Consider the following 15,015-nt stretch of genomic DNA (forward strand, 5'->3'; position numbering starts at 1 on the left):
ATCCTAGTTCAAAGCCAGCCTGGGCAGGAAAGTCCTTGAGACTCTAATCTCCAAGTAACCACCAGAAAACCGGAAGTGGCGCTGTGGCTCAAATGGTAGAGTGCTTGCGTTGAGCTGAAGAGCCAAGGGGCAGCACCCAGGCCCAGAGTTCAAGCCGCACGACTGACCCCCCCCCCAAAAAAAAAGTGAAGAACAATGACTGTTTTTAGCATTGTTCACAATAGCCAGAACCAACTTGTGCTCAGCAACTGCTAAAGGATATAAGGAAAGCCAACATTTCGACACAGTGAGCCAAAAAATAGAAATTTTCCATTTGGGGCCACATGGATCAATCTGTAGGAAATTATGTTAAGTGAAATGAACTAGGTACCAAAAGACTGATGGGTGATCTAGTTTACTTGTGAAATCTAAGAAAAGTTGGTCTCATAGAAGTACTGAGTGGAATTGTAGTTACCATTGACAGAGAAGAAGGGAGAGGGAGAGGGAGAGAGAGAGAGAGAAAGAGAGAGAGACAGAGAGAGAGAGAGAGAGAGAGACAGAGAGAGAGAGAGAGAGAGAGAGAGAGGTGAGAGGAAAGCCTGACTAATGTGTACAAAAATCTGAAGTTACATTAAGCAGAAGACATTTTGGTCTTCTAGAGTATGTTAGATGACCAGAGTTCACAATGTTATGTAGTTGAAAATAACAAGAAGAGAGGATTTTGAATGTTTCCAACACAAAGACATCACGGCGGAGTGATTATATTAACCACCTTGACCATTACAAGTTGTATAAATGTAGTGAAAGATCATAGTATACCGCATAAATATGAATAATCATTACCTGTTGATTTAAAACAAAAAGAATTTGAGATTTGGCAAATGAGTAAAAATTTAAGATGCAAGTAGTAAAATGTAAAGAGACCAAAAATGTACAAGCCCATAAAAATATGCCTTCTCTTTTCAGTAATATATTTTGTCCTTCCTGCCTGTAACATTTAAGAATGCACCCACAATTTTCAAATTTCTTGTATATTCCTGATTATTTGGCAAGGAGTGCCAGGTACACATGTGGGAAACCTTTCTTATAATAAAAATTGGACTGGAAAAAAGCAAAACTATGAATGTTTAGCAAAAACAAACTTTGAAAGGAAACTCAGCTTAGAAAAAAAAATGTTTCCTTGGGCATTTTTCTACAATCAGCCTCATTTCTGCATAATATTTTTCTTGGTTGGGTAAAGGCTGGTTAAAATATTCATTATTTTTTTTTAATGTACTATGCTGCTATTCGCAGCTTCAGGTAGCTAATATTTGTGTTTAAGCTTTGCAGTTCAAATGGGAAAATCCACCCTCAACAGCATTGCTGAACAGCATGAAGGAGTCCTTCGAAACAGGAGGTCCCTTTCCTGAATACCAATCAGTGTGGCTTTTCTCTGCGGCTAGGAGAGGAAGCACTAACCAATGTTTGCACTCCACCAGGCCCTGCGTGTCACAGGCTTCATTTCTAACACTGGCCGCCTTGTTGGCAGGGTTTCTGGATGGCAGAATGAATTGAACCTCTGAAGGGTGAGTGTGTTACTGTCTCCAGATGACGACAGCATCTTCTGGGAGAAGAAGCCTGGAAAAGCGAAATAAGATCAGGAAAGGCCCGGCACAAGATGACCTCAGAGAGTGTATGAGTGTATGCATATGATATAGGTCAGCCTGAGGAGAAAGATCATGGCTGCTGGCGTACACATCAAGGCTTGAGTTAAAATGCAAGTTGGAATGGAAAATAGCAACAGACCTTTGAATACTAACTCAACAATATTTTCACCTACCCATTCAAATTTATAGTCTACTGGCCTGCCTTCCTTTCCTTTCTTTTCTTTCTTTCTTTCTTTCTTTCTTTCTTTCTTTCTTTCTTTCTTTCTTTCTTTCTTTCTTTCTTTCTTTCTTTCTTTCTTTCTTTCTTTCTTTCTGTCTGTCTTTCTGTCTTTCTTTCTTTCTGTCTGTCTTTCTTTCTGTCTTTCTTTCTGTCTGTCTTTCTTTCTTTCTTTTTCTTTCTGTCTTTCTTTTTCTTTCTGTCTTTCTCCTTCCTTCCTTCCTTCCTTCCTTCCTTCCTTCCTTCCTTCCTTCCTTCCTTCCTTCCTTCCTTCCTTCCTTCCTTCCTGTCTTTCTTTTCTCTTTCTCCTCTCTCTTTCCCCTTTCTCCCCCTACCCCCACAGAATCAGGGCTTAAACTCAGGACTTTATGCTTGTTAGGCTGGTGATCTACCATTTGAGCCATACCTCCATTCCATCAAATAAAAATGTTCCCTCGAGGCTACCGCGTGGTGGCTCAGGGAGGAGCTGGAGGGGTGGGGAGGAAAGGGATGGTTGGGGAAAAACAAAACGGGGGGTAACAATGCTCTATAGGAAATGTACTCGTTACCTTACTCATGTAACTGTAATCCCTTTGTACAGTACCTTTACAATGAAACACATATTAAAATTTTAATCAGGAAAATATAAAAGTGAGTTTATGAAACGCTGAAATATATTGGCCCTAGAGACTGATATTTCTTTCGTGTGTGTGTGTGTGTGTGTGTGTGTGTGTGTGTGTTTATTTTTGTTGAGCACTTATATGTGTCCAAATCTATACCCTTACAAGAATGGGGACATAAGCACAAGAAGGCAAGTCTGGGGCCTGCACTCCAGTCATATGTAATGTTATATATCATTTGATCCTTAAATTATTTTATTAGGCGATATTTCTCTGACACTCATGACACCTTTTAAAGCATGTATATATGTTCTATATTTAATTTTATATGTTTGTTAGACATGGTGGCATTTGCTTGTAATCCCAGCACTCAGGAGACTGAGCGGGAAGACTGAGTGTTTGAGGCCAACCTGTGGCTACAACGCAAGCTCCAGCCACATACTGAGACTCTGTAAGTAATTAGAGAGATAATCACACAAGGTCTTCTTACATTTTTTCTCTTTTCTGTCTTATAAAGAAAATAACAATACCATCTCTGAAAAATTCCTATGTCTTACATCCATAAGGTTAGTTTATTCTCAAGAGCCTGAGACCATCACAATGGTTAGAAAAGGGATTACTTCTGAGAGGTATTAGTTCCATGCTAATGAACCCTGGGATGATGAAGATGACAGATAAATGTTTCTTTCTCTTACCTTTTCTCTTAGTACCTTTCCCAACTTGATCATTCTCTCATTCTCTTCCCTATCCTGGAACATTTAAGCCCAGTTTGATTAGAACTAACTCAGGCTACTGCTACCAAGCAACATTAACCAGTGTGGCACCAGTACTAGTTTCAAAAATCTACCCAAAATAAAAGCTGTATGTCTTTTGTCTTACCTACAGCCCAACTTGCTTCTCTCACCCATTCATAGTCATTGCTCTTTTGTTTTTGTTTGCTTTTTGTTGTTCATATATCTTAAAGTAGAGAGAAAAACTAGGTAGCATCTTTGCCTCCAATTATTGCTTCTAGCCCACACTAAGGTCAATCTGACCACAATCCACATTCTGATATTCCATTGGGGATGGGTTTTAGCTTTTTCCTTTCTATACATTCTCATCTGCAAACCTCCTGAATAGCCTTGTCTCATACACCCAGCATGATGATGCTATGTAATATTTTTTCATATTTTCCCCTAGTGCAAGAAAAACCCAACACCCCCACCCTGCACTTACTTCATTTCCTTCTCCTCGTCTTTCCCACTCTTCTTTCCAGCTCCCCGCACATGCTTACCACCCCTGGGAGCTTGGTATCTCATATAGCTGCTGTGCCTCAGAAATTTAAGCATTTAACTGCTTCCTTGCCAATGTTATAGTTTAAACTGCTATCATTATGCGTCTCTTTTGGTTTTCTCTTCCTATCCACCCACTGTTCAATGTGACTCACTATCCAGATAATGAATGATGATGCATAGTTTTGTATCAATCACCAGCCCATTTATGACTTAGGTCATCTTCCTTCCCCATCTGTCTACATGTTCATCTCACTTTCTAGCAACTCGAACATATAGTTTAAACTGTTTTGTCTTATATATACAAGCTATCATAAGTTCTTGGATAGATTCACACACTAGAGAAATTGGTTTATGTGATTTATGGTTTATCCAATCACTATGGATAGACTTCCAATACTGATGGGGACTCACAGACTAATTGTGTAGAAGATTCCAATCATTTTTCATTTTCTGGGTGTGTATCTCCTTACCATGTGACTTGGTAGTTTTTCCAATTCAAGAAGAATAATCTAGCATGGTATAAGAGTGCTCCCCTATAATTCCAAAGCTAAGGCAAGTTTGATGCTTGCCTAGAGCACATACTTAGGTCCTACTTGGGTTGCATAGCAAGAAACCCTGTCTCAAAAGAGAAAGGAAGGAAGGAAGGAAGGAAGGAAGGAAGGGGAAGGAAGGAAGGGGAAAAGGGAAGAAAGGAAGAAAGAAGGAAAGGAAGAAAGGAAAAAGAAAGAAAGAAAGAAAGAAAAAAAGAAAGAAAGAAAGGCAGGAAGAAAGAAGGAAAGAGAGAAAGAAAGAAAGAAGGAAAGAGAGAAAAAGAAGGAAAGAGGGAGGGGGAGGGAGGGAGAGAAAGAAAGAAAGTGGAAGGAAGAAAGGAAGCTAGAAAGAAAGCAAGAAAGAAATAGAAAATGGAAGGAAGAGAGAAAGGGAAGGAAGGAAGGAAGAGAGAGAGAGAGGAAGGAAGGAAGAAAGAAAGAAGAAAGAAAAGAAGAAAGAAAGAGGAAACAAAGGAGAATTAGCTGTCTATCAATTCTTCCATCCTGAATTGGAGCGTATGATTCGGCTTGGCTTATGAAAATCTAGCAGATGGAATGTCTACAGAGGCATGAGAATCTGCTTGCCATGTTTGCAGTTCTGTTATTATACCTCTGTCTTGACTGGCTTGCTAGAGACAAGGACACAAGGATGTCATTTAGCCCTCCTGAAACGAAGTTAGATCTGTGAATATCAGCTGGCGTCAAAATACATGACCCACCTCAAAACGAATCATAAAATTAAACTCTGAAACGAATCACAAAATTAAACCAAAAGAAGCTGCATGCTTTGAGTCATTCCTTTTTTGGTTGCTATGTAAAAGCCACTATGGCAAAAGGCAACTAATGCAAAGATCCTTAGATGTTTCTCTGATTTATGACCCAATTCCCCAAACCATTGGCTTCATCTAACTCTCCCCAAATAATCAAATTATTCAAAGTACAATGGATGTCCTCTATGGTCAATCCCACCAACTTAGCTCCATGAAGTCTAGAAGCTTTCTAGCATCCACATCCTCCTATCATTTATATCTCATTTTATGTCCATTCAAAGCTGACCTTCCTGCTTCACCTGGAACTACACTTGAATTTCTTTCCCTCCCATCACTACTTTTCTACTGCGGATGTGTTCAGCCTTTCCTGTTCAACAGACTATATTCACTTTTCTTGACTTTGGTGTGTTCCTTCCATGTGAAATGATATTCTGGGGTTACCATCTACCCTAAGTTAAACATGTTCGATTGTCCCCTAATTTACCTTCCAGCATTGCCTTGACACTACAAGACTATTCCCACTCTCCTCATTTCTAAGATATAGGGTTGTTTTGGTTTGCTCGTTATATTGCTGTCTATTTTACCTCAGTTTCATTCTCATTTACCTCAACAAGAAGCATTCTTTTCTTTTTCAAAGTAAATATCCAAGATCCCCTAAAGAGATCTCATTTTCAATTATGGACTCATTGTAGATGACTTATAAAATCATACCTCGTACCTTGGCTCAGAGCTTCAAACTCACCCAGTCTCCCTAATATCTCAGTTTAGATATCATAATGCACCACAGCTTTCAGTAGTTTCCAAATAAAGACCCCAAGATGACTTTACCTTCGCTGTTAACGCTCTCAGGTGATGGCAGTCATCCACACACTCACATAAGCTAGGTCTATGAGTAATCCTTTAAACCTCATATCACGTGTAGGCAGTGGTGTGTCCTGCAGATTTTGTCTTCTTCGTATCAAGCTGGCAACTCTAGTTCATTTCCTAACTCCACACTATATCCTTTTGTGCCTCATTCTCTGCCTTACAGTATCCTCACTGCAGCCCAATTACAATCGAAATACCCAAAAATTGTGCATTGGTGCTCTTTCTCTCTCTTTCTATCTCTTTCTTTCACATACACACACACACACCATAGAGGAATCTTAAAAACATATCTAAGTTTCATTTAAGTTCAAGTTCACAGCAGTGGGTGATTTGGACATCTACCTTGACAGCCTCATTTCATATTCTACCCAATCTGTTGTCCAGCCACTCATTCACCTCTGTTTAATCACTTTTCTGCATACCCTCCAGCCCTAAGCCAGACTGGCTCCTGGTGGGCAGGTGCTGGATAACCTGGGCATGTGCTCTGTCTCAGAGCAAGGCATCTCCTCTTCTGTACCATAACACCTTTCAGAAGACAAGGATCTTCCCATCTGGGATCTTCTGTGCTTCTTGCTATAGAAATTTCCTCTGGGGTGGGGTGAGGAGAGTGGGGGGGTGGGAGAAGTTGGGGAAGTGGAGAAGGAAGGGATGGTAGGGGAAAAACAAAGGAGGAGGTAACAATGCTCAATAGGACATGTACTCATTACCTTACTCGTGTAACTGTAACCCCGCTGTACAGTATTTTTACAATAAAAATATATACAAAAAAAGAAACTTCCTCTGACGACATTCCTCACCCTGTTTCTTCATTTGACAGGTAAGCTAATCTCATTTTCCTTTAATGTGCCCTCATTTCCAATACATTCTTGTGACAGAATAGTTTACTGTCTCTGTATTCTTGTTTATAAACTGTTGGATTATTCCCCCATATATATGCGTGTAAGAGTTTCAAGGAACTCATTTCCATAATCTTTGCTCTCAATATAGATAGGCTCTATGCTATCAGAGCTATGTCTGTCTTGTAACGAATGCATTAAAAGCTCCTAAAGCAGGGCTTTGGCAGAGTATACATCAATAAAAACTTGCTGAGCAGAGGAAGAAAGAAAGGTGGAGGGAAGGAGGAAACTTTGAGAAAAAAGGAAGGAAAGAAGGAAAAAGGGAAAACACATGGAATAAACATGAGATTGCTGTTTCAAGCTCAAGAACCTAATTATCAGTAACATGAATTAATCCTGCCCCTCTTTCTATATAATTACAAAGGCAGTCTGTTTTTTTCCTTATAAGAGAAGTAAAATCTGCTCAATGTATGTTCACACTTCAGTATTTTTAGTATTTTGGTGTCTATTCCTTCACTTAAGAAAAGTATAATGTATGTTTTTGACATAGGCCTGGTTAGGCAGAGTTTGCAAAGGCCTCATAAATCTCCAGACATGAGGGTGGCTGTGTAAACCTTCAAAGACTCTCTCTGAGCTGTGCAACGTGTCTCTACAAGCTTCTCATCCAGCCTGCAACCACTTTGGAATGTAGTTGATCTCATGGAAATAGTTTGGTACCTACAGGCTGAGAGTTTCTCCTTTGACCTCTCACTTTTCCTCTCTCTCTCTCTCTCTCAATTGCTTATGTCATCCTTACATTCTGACATATATAAGAGCTAAATCTCTGTCTCCTGGTGTAATTCAACAGGTGTCTAATGTGTTGCCATAGTCATGTTTTGGTTGTGGTTTACAGCTAACATTCTGAGACACAAGATCTAGAAATCCAGCTGAATTATTGTGTACATTTTGTCATGAGGGTGGAGATTTGCAATTAGTGCTTCTAGCATGTTCAGTTCTCTAATGGAGCAAATAGATACTGTAGTGGGAGGTATACAGAAGAACAGAAGGCATCCTGTGTGCTACACTGGAAATTAAGACTGATAGATTTTGATTTTGGTATCTTGTGTCTTGCATATATGTTTATCTGACTTGGGGAAGAGAAGGTGAATAACAAAATGGTGAGACAAAGGACAAAGGGTAAACCAGTGCAGCAGTGATACTTACAGGACACTGTTAGAAATGAACTTTACAACTTGGAGGGGAGGAGAATGGGGGGGGAGGAAAAGTGGGAGAAAAATGAGGGAGGGGGTAACAATGTTGGAGAAGAAATATACTCATTACCTTACTTAGGTAACTGTACCCCCTCTCTACATCACCCTTACAATAAAATAAAATAAAATAATATTTTAAAAAGAAAGAGATAGATATAGGGACACACATTTAGGAACATAGAGAGTTCTACAAGGAGAGGTGATTAAATACGATTTCCTCAGTTCAGAGAAAATCTGAATTAGGATTGGTTCAGTCAGAAACACAGGCCAAAAAAGTAAACAGGTTTATTTTTATATCTTCCCAAATTTTATTCCCTTGTCTATACCGTGAACATATTTAAGTGCACTATCTATAAGATAATATCTATACAATGTGTATCTATACAGATAGATGATAGAGAGATTAACATAATTTGATTCCCTCTATGTCTTGCCAAAGTCTACTTATATGATTTTCTCTAGAGGATTTATGTCTGGACCTATGGTCTGGATCTAGCATCCTTACTCAAAGGGGATTATTTGAATGAAGAGATAATGGTGTCACATCCCCTCACCCTGTCATTCTTTTAACTAGGATGTGCCTTGGTGTCAATCCAACAGGTTTCGCTTCTGACTTCCTCTCTACTTATAGATTTCACTAAGAGCCAAGGCAGGGCAGGTTATTCCTAAGTCTCTGTCTTCTCTTCACTTAAAATGAGCTAATAGTAAGTACCAATCTTTCAGAGCTTTTGTGAGAACTAATGCCCCAGGTGTTCAGATAATAGCAGGCACTTACAGGTGTTGGATTCCTTCCCACTGTACTTGTAGAACAGAAGCCTTACAGTAACTTACAAAGTAGCTGATTTTTTTCCCAAATTCAAGAAGAGCTACTTGTCTGAAAAGAGAGATTTGACCTTGAATATGAATTAGCTAGACTTTCATCTATTATAAAACTCTGGTCCATGAATTACCTCTTCTAATTGTTCTTGAATGTGATTTCTGTACTTGATTTTGTACCCATAATGAGAAGTTAAAGTAAAAATTTTACATATACTAACATAAAAAAATTCTACCTGAACTATAGAACACCGTAGTATGTACATACACAGTATCAAAAGAAAAATATCATGAAGATATTTAAAACAAAATTCTTGCTTTTCACAATCTTTATTCATGAACACTTTTATTGTGCATGAAGCATTCAGTTAAGTTCAGCCATGTATTACTAGCCCTTGCTAGTGGATATTAATCAGGAAATTTCAATTAAAAATTATATATATATATATATATATATATATATATATATATATTGTGTGTCTATAGCAGTGTCTATGCTCAATACTTAAAACCATGCATGGAGCAAGAACTCAACAAATTCATGCTAAATAAATGAACAAATCCTTGTTGACTAAAGTTGAGACAAACACTCAAGATGATAGAAACTTAGATTTAGTGAGTAGATCAAAGAAATTCAGTTTGTACTGAGATCCCAAAAATGATTAACAAATTGTATGTCTGTGCATATGTGTGTGCGCGCATGTGTGTATGTGTGTGTGTATAGAGGGACAGAAAATAAATTTTAATAGACTTAGAGATAATTTTGACTTGAATTCAGGAGACCTGATTGGAACAAGTTAAAATGTCAATGATTTGGAAAACAGAGTAGAGACTAGTAACCACAAACATTGGCACTTACTACACACCAGGTAAACTTTCAATATTATGTAGGCAGTCTCAAAAATAATCTTTGCCACAAATCTATGAAGAAACGTCTCCTGTCATCTCTGTTTTACAAATAAAAAAAAAAACCAGAAGTAGGGAGATGCTAAGTAATTGTCCCAGCAACAACCTAAATGGCTGAGCCAGATCCTTTTTTATTGTTTTTATTTGAAAATGCCTAAAACAGAGGAGTTATAATTACATAAGTCAGATAAAAAGTACACTTCCTTTTGTACAATGTCACCCCTTCCCTCACTCCCAGTTTTTCCCTCCCGTCACTGTCTACAAGTTGTATAGCTCATTTTCAACATACTGTCTAGTGACTACCACTGCTGGCATTTGTTCACCCTTTGTCCCTTGATTTCTGTGCCTCCCCTTACACTCCAAAAGACATATAGACAGACATACAGATATCTGGGAAAAACTGGCTGAGGCAGATTCTGAACCCTGAAAGTGACTCCAACTCTGTGAGCTTGGTCATTATTTAATTCAGCCTTTTGGGAACACAGATAACAAACTCTCAAAGGAAAATGATATTGTCATTAAGCAAATACAAAGCAGCAGGATCCCTCTGATTAGGTCTAGGACTTTTGTAGGGTTAGAAAAGATTTACATTTTGATGGATTTGCATGTCGAAGAAGAGCAGTGCTATAGGTAGAGAGCAGGGAAGAATGGAAGAGAATGCTGAAAATCTAGAAGGGGGTAAGATTGCTGAGAAGCTAGAGGAAGGGGAATGAAGTTAGAAATGATAGTCTGATTATTAGTACTAACTATAGTAGAATGAGCAGAAAAAATGAACATAAAATAATTTTCAATTGTTCTTCCTTCTCTGTCCTCTTTTCTGCCTTCTCTTTCTTACTGCAAAAAGAAATCTGCTCCTCTGCTACTCCCTTGCAATTCACTACAGCCAAATTTATGTGCCATCAAAAACACTAAAAAAAGTAATATATAATTTTCTCTTTAACAAAATAATAATTTTCTGATCAATGTCTCTGACTGGTAAATCTAAGTATCAGAGCAGACACCATTAGACTCATACATTGTTGCAATCAATAGAGCTGGACTGCAGGAAATGTGTATGGCCAATGGTCAGCAGACAAAAATCAAAGCTGGGTGGTGAGCTTATCCATGGAAGGCAGAGTGGCACAGGCAGAGTTGCATATGCTTAAGAATCCTGGATCCTTATCCCTCGGTTTCCATGACATACATTTACAAGGAAATTAGTTACTCTCTTTGATAATTTGAAATGCCATCCTCGATCCTTCCTGTCACTTGAAAGAATTATTATGTAGATATTAAGTTTGAATCAAAATCCCAGATCATTCTTAAATGGGAGGTGTCTTATTGCTGTTTCTATTTCAATGCTTGATATGAGCCTGTTAAGATGGTTTAACTCATCTGGGTTTAGTTTCAGCATGTCGATATTTGCTAGGAAAAGGTCCATTTCTGCCAAGTTCTCAAACTTATTAGCATAAAAGTTTGAGAAGTATTCCCTTATAATGTTCTGAATCTTGGTTGTTTCTGTGGTGAGGTTTCCATTCTCATCTCTGAGTTTATTTATTTGGGTGTGTTCTCTTCTTTTTCTGATAAGATTTGCTAAGGGTCTGTTAATTTTGTTAATTTTTTCGAAAAACCAAGTCTTTGTTTTGTTGATTCTTTCTATTTCTTTTAATTCTAATTCATTTAATTCTGATTTAATTTTAATTATTTCTTTCTGTTTACTGGATTAGGGCTTATCTTGCTGCTCTTTTTCAAGGAGGCTCAGATGTCTCATTAAATTGTTGGTTTCAGAACTCTCCAATTTGTTGATGGAGGAACTCAGAGCTATAAACTTGCCCAGATGCCCCTCATAGATGAATAGATCAAGAAAATGTGGTATATATACACAATGGAATTCTATGCCTCCATCAAAAAGAATGACATTGCCCCATTTGTTAGGAAATGGAAAGACTTGGGAAAAAATTATATTAAGTGAAGTAAGCCAGGCCCAAAAGAAACATAGGTCCCATGGTTTCCCTTATTTACAATAACTAGTATATGTCTGAAACTAGCAGAAAAGGTCAGATAAGCTGATGTTAGATGAAATGAACCCCAAGATAAGTATTCAAATGCTTTTTATTTCATGCGATTGTTTCTAACATATTTATAAGATGATTTCTTTGTTGCTTTGTATGTCCCTCCCCCATGGTATAACCCCTGTTTTCACTGTATTTGATGTTAGTATAATTTGAGGAGGGGAAGGAGGAGGAAGTAGGGGAGATGGAAAAGGATAAGAAGGAGAAACAAAGGAGGAGGCAACAATGCTTGATAAGAAATGTACTCATTATCTTGCCCATGTATTTGTAACCCCTCTGTATGGTATTTTCACAATTTAAAAAAAAAGAAAAAGAAATCCCAGATCACCTCTGAGCGAGCCAGTTCATTGCCAAGATCTCAAATGGAGAGGGAACTAAAGATGAATATCCAACTGGATTGTCTAGCAGAAATGAATCAGTCTTTCCTGACTCATGGCTCATTAATTTCATCCTTCCTGTTGGCAGTCTAATTCTTTTTTTTTTTTTGCAACTGAAATAGGTCTAAGAAGCATTTATTTTTATCGGAAAAGATTTTGGTAGAGAAAAAGTTGGTTGTCCTTTGAAAGCTTTTCTTTTATTTGGTTGTGGCATGGATTTACTATGAGCTTGTTTCCATTCTCTCACTTTGTAGAAATTATGAGAGTTTGTGAGTATCTAAGTTGATGTTACAAGTCTGTGATTGTACATCTATTGGTCTCCAAGTTGTCCTTTTTTATCTAATAAAGGATTAATGAGTCATTTAATCTCTAAATTCAAGTGCAATTTTATTGCTTGGAGTAAATATATCCTTCAAAAGTATATATTTCAGAAATCTCAGTTTCTATTTGAGATGCAATGATGACTATTAGCACTTTCTAGGTAAAACCATGTACTCTGTGTGTAAACTTAGTAAGAAAACTAAATCACCATGAGAAAACTCAGTCACCCTTATGTAAAGTGGCAAAATTAAGTTAGAATCCCAGTGATCTGACTGAGCCCCTCACACTTTGACTTATTACTTACAAACACTTAGAGGGAAGGTGTGTGTGTGTGTGTGTGTGTGTGTGTGTGTGTGTGTGTAAAATTCAACAAAGACTGAAAAGTGTTGATGGTAGAAGTGTACCCCAATCAGCCTAGCACTTAATCAATTGTTTGGTACATTAAGATTTAAAGGCATTAAATAGTGGATAGGCAAAAATATGTCTGCTATGTGATTTTTTTGTGCTTCCTCTTCTTACGTGGCATTACTTCTCTAGTTATCTCATCAGAGATGACTGTCTCAGAATTGTGTGCTGGGATTATGCAAAGGGGATCACATATCTTTGTAAAGGTCTACTGATGAAGCCAAGTTGAGATTCTTCATCTCTATCTGTCTTAGACACAATTTGACGTAGTGCACAATGGTATGATGTCGTAATTTCATGAGATCTGAGGGCAGAGATGGGCAGGAGCCGGCTCAAAACCACTTACAGGCACAAACTGCCTCTTTAAAATCCTAAATCGTAGCCAGGCACCAGTGGCTCATGCCTGTAATCCTATCTATTCAGTAGGCTGAGATCTGAGGATCGCGATTCAAAGCCAGCCTGGGCAGGAAAGTCCTTGAGACTCTTATCTCCAATAAACACTAGAAAACCAGAAGTGACACTGTGGCTCAAGTGGTAGAATGCTGGCCTTCAGCTGAAGACCTGAGGGACAGTGCCCAGACCCAAAGTTCAAGCCCCACAACCGAGCAAAAAAAAAAATCCTAAATTGTCAACATCAAATGCCACCAAAGAAAATACTGTAACACATGGAGGCTAAACTCACTGTTGAACCATGAGTGGGTCATAGAAAATTAGAAAGGAAATTCAAATGTTCATATTTAACAAAAATGGACATACAAATTACCAGCTCCTCTGGGACACAGCAAAGGCAGTATTCAGAGGAAAATTCATAGCTCTGAGTTCTTACATCAACAAATGGAGACATCTCAAACCAACAATTTAATGATGCACCTGAAGCTCCTTGCAAAAGAAAAACAAGCCAAACCCAATCCAGTAGACAGAAACAAATAATTAAAATTAAATCAGAATTAAATGAATTAGAGTTCAAAAAAAACATAGAAAGAATCAACAAAACAAAGAGTTGGTTCTTTGAAAAAATTAATAAAATTGACAGACAGCATAGAAAAAGAAGAGAACAAACCCAAATAAACAAACTCACAGATGAGAATAGAAATATCACCACAGAAACAACCAAGATTCAGAACATTATAAGGGAATACTTCTCAAACCTTCATGCTAATAAGCTTGAAAATCTGGATGAAATGGAAGACTTTCTAGCAAATATGGACATGCTGAAACTAAACCAAGATGAGTTAAACCAACGTAACAGACCCATATCAAGCATCAAAATAGAAACAGCAATAAGAGACCTTCCATCCAAGAAAAGCCCAGGACCAGATGAGTTCATTGCTGAATTCTACAAGGCCTTCAAAGCAGAACTCACACCAATACTCCTCCAACTCTTCAATGAAATTGAAAATGAAAGTTCACTACCAAACTCCTTCTATAAAACCATCATAACCCTCATCCTTAAACCAGACAGGGACCCATCAAAAGAACTATAGACTCATTTCTTTGATGAACATCAATGTAAAACTTCTCAACAAAATTCTGGCTAATTGACTTTAAGTCATTAAAAAAATCATATACCATGATGAAAGAGGAATCATTTCAGGGATACAAAGCTGGTTCAATATACACACATCTCTAGTATTAAAGGAGATCCAAATAGGAAAAGATGAAGTAAAACTCTCCCTCTGTACAGATGACATGATCTTGTAATTAAGGAACCCCATGGACTCCACTCCCAAGTTACTCCAGCTGATTTGAAACTGGCAAAGTAGCAGGGTATAAAATTAACCCTCAAAAATCAATGGCTTTCCTGCATGCCAATAATGAGATGAGCACGGCTGAAATCAGGAAAACAACTCCTTTTGTAATAGCCCCATAAAAAATAAAATACGTAGGAGTTAACTAAAGAAGTGAAGGACCTCTATGATGAAAACTTAAAAAACCTGAAAAAGGAAATTAAAGCAGAAATAAGGAAGTGGAATAACCTCTTAAGCTCCTGGATTGGGAGGATTAACATCGTGAAAATGGCAATACTGCCAAAGGCTATCTACAAATTCAATGCAATACCCATCAATATTCCAACCTCATTCTTCAATGAAATAGAAGAAGCAATTCAAAAATTCATATGGAACAATAAAAGACCCTGATAGCAAAAATAATCCTTAGCAGAAACAACAGTC

The sequence above is a fragment of the Dipodomys spectabilis genome, unplaced genomic scaffold (genome assembly GCF_019054845.1).
Source record: "Dipodomys spectabilis isolate Male_0828 unplaced genomic scaffold, ASM1905484v1 ptg000175l, whole genome shotgun sequence".
Lineage (NCBI taxonomy): Eukaryota > Metazoa > Chordata > Mammalia > Rodentia > Heteromyidae > Dipodomys > Dipodomys spectabilis.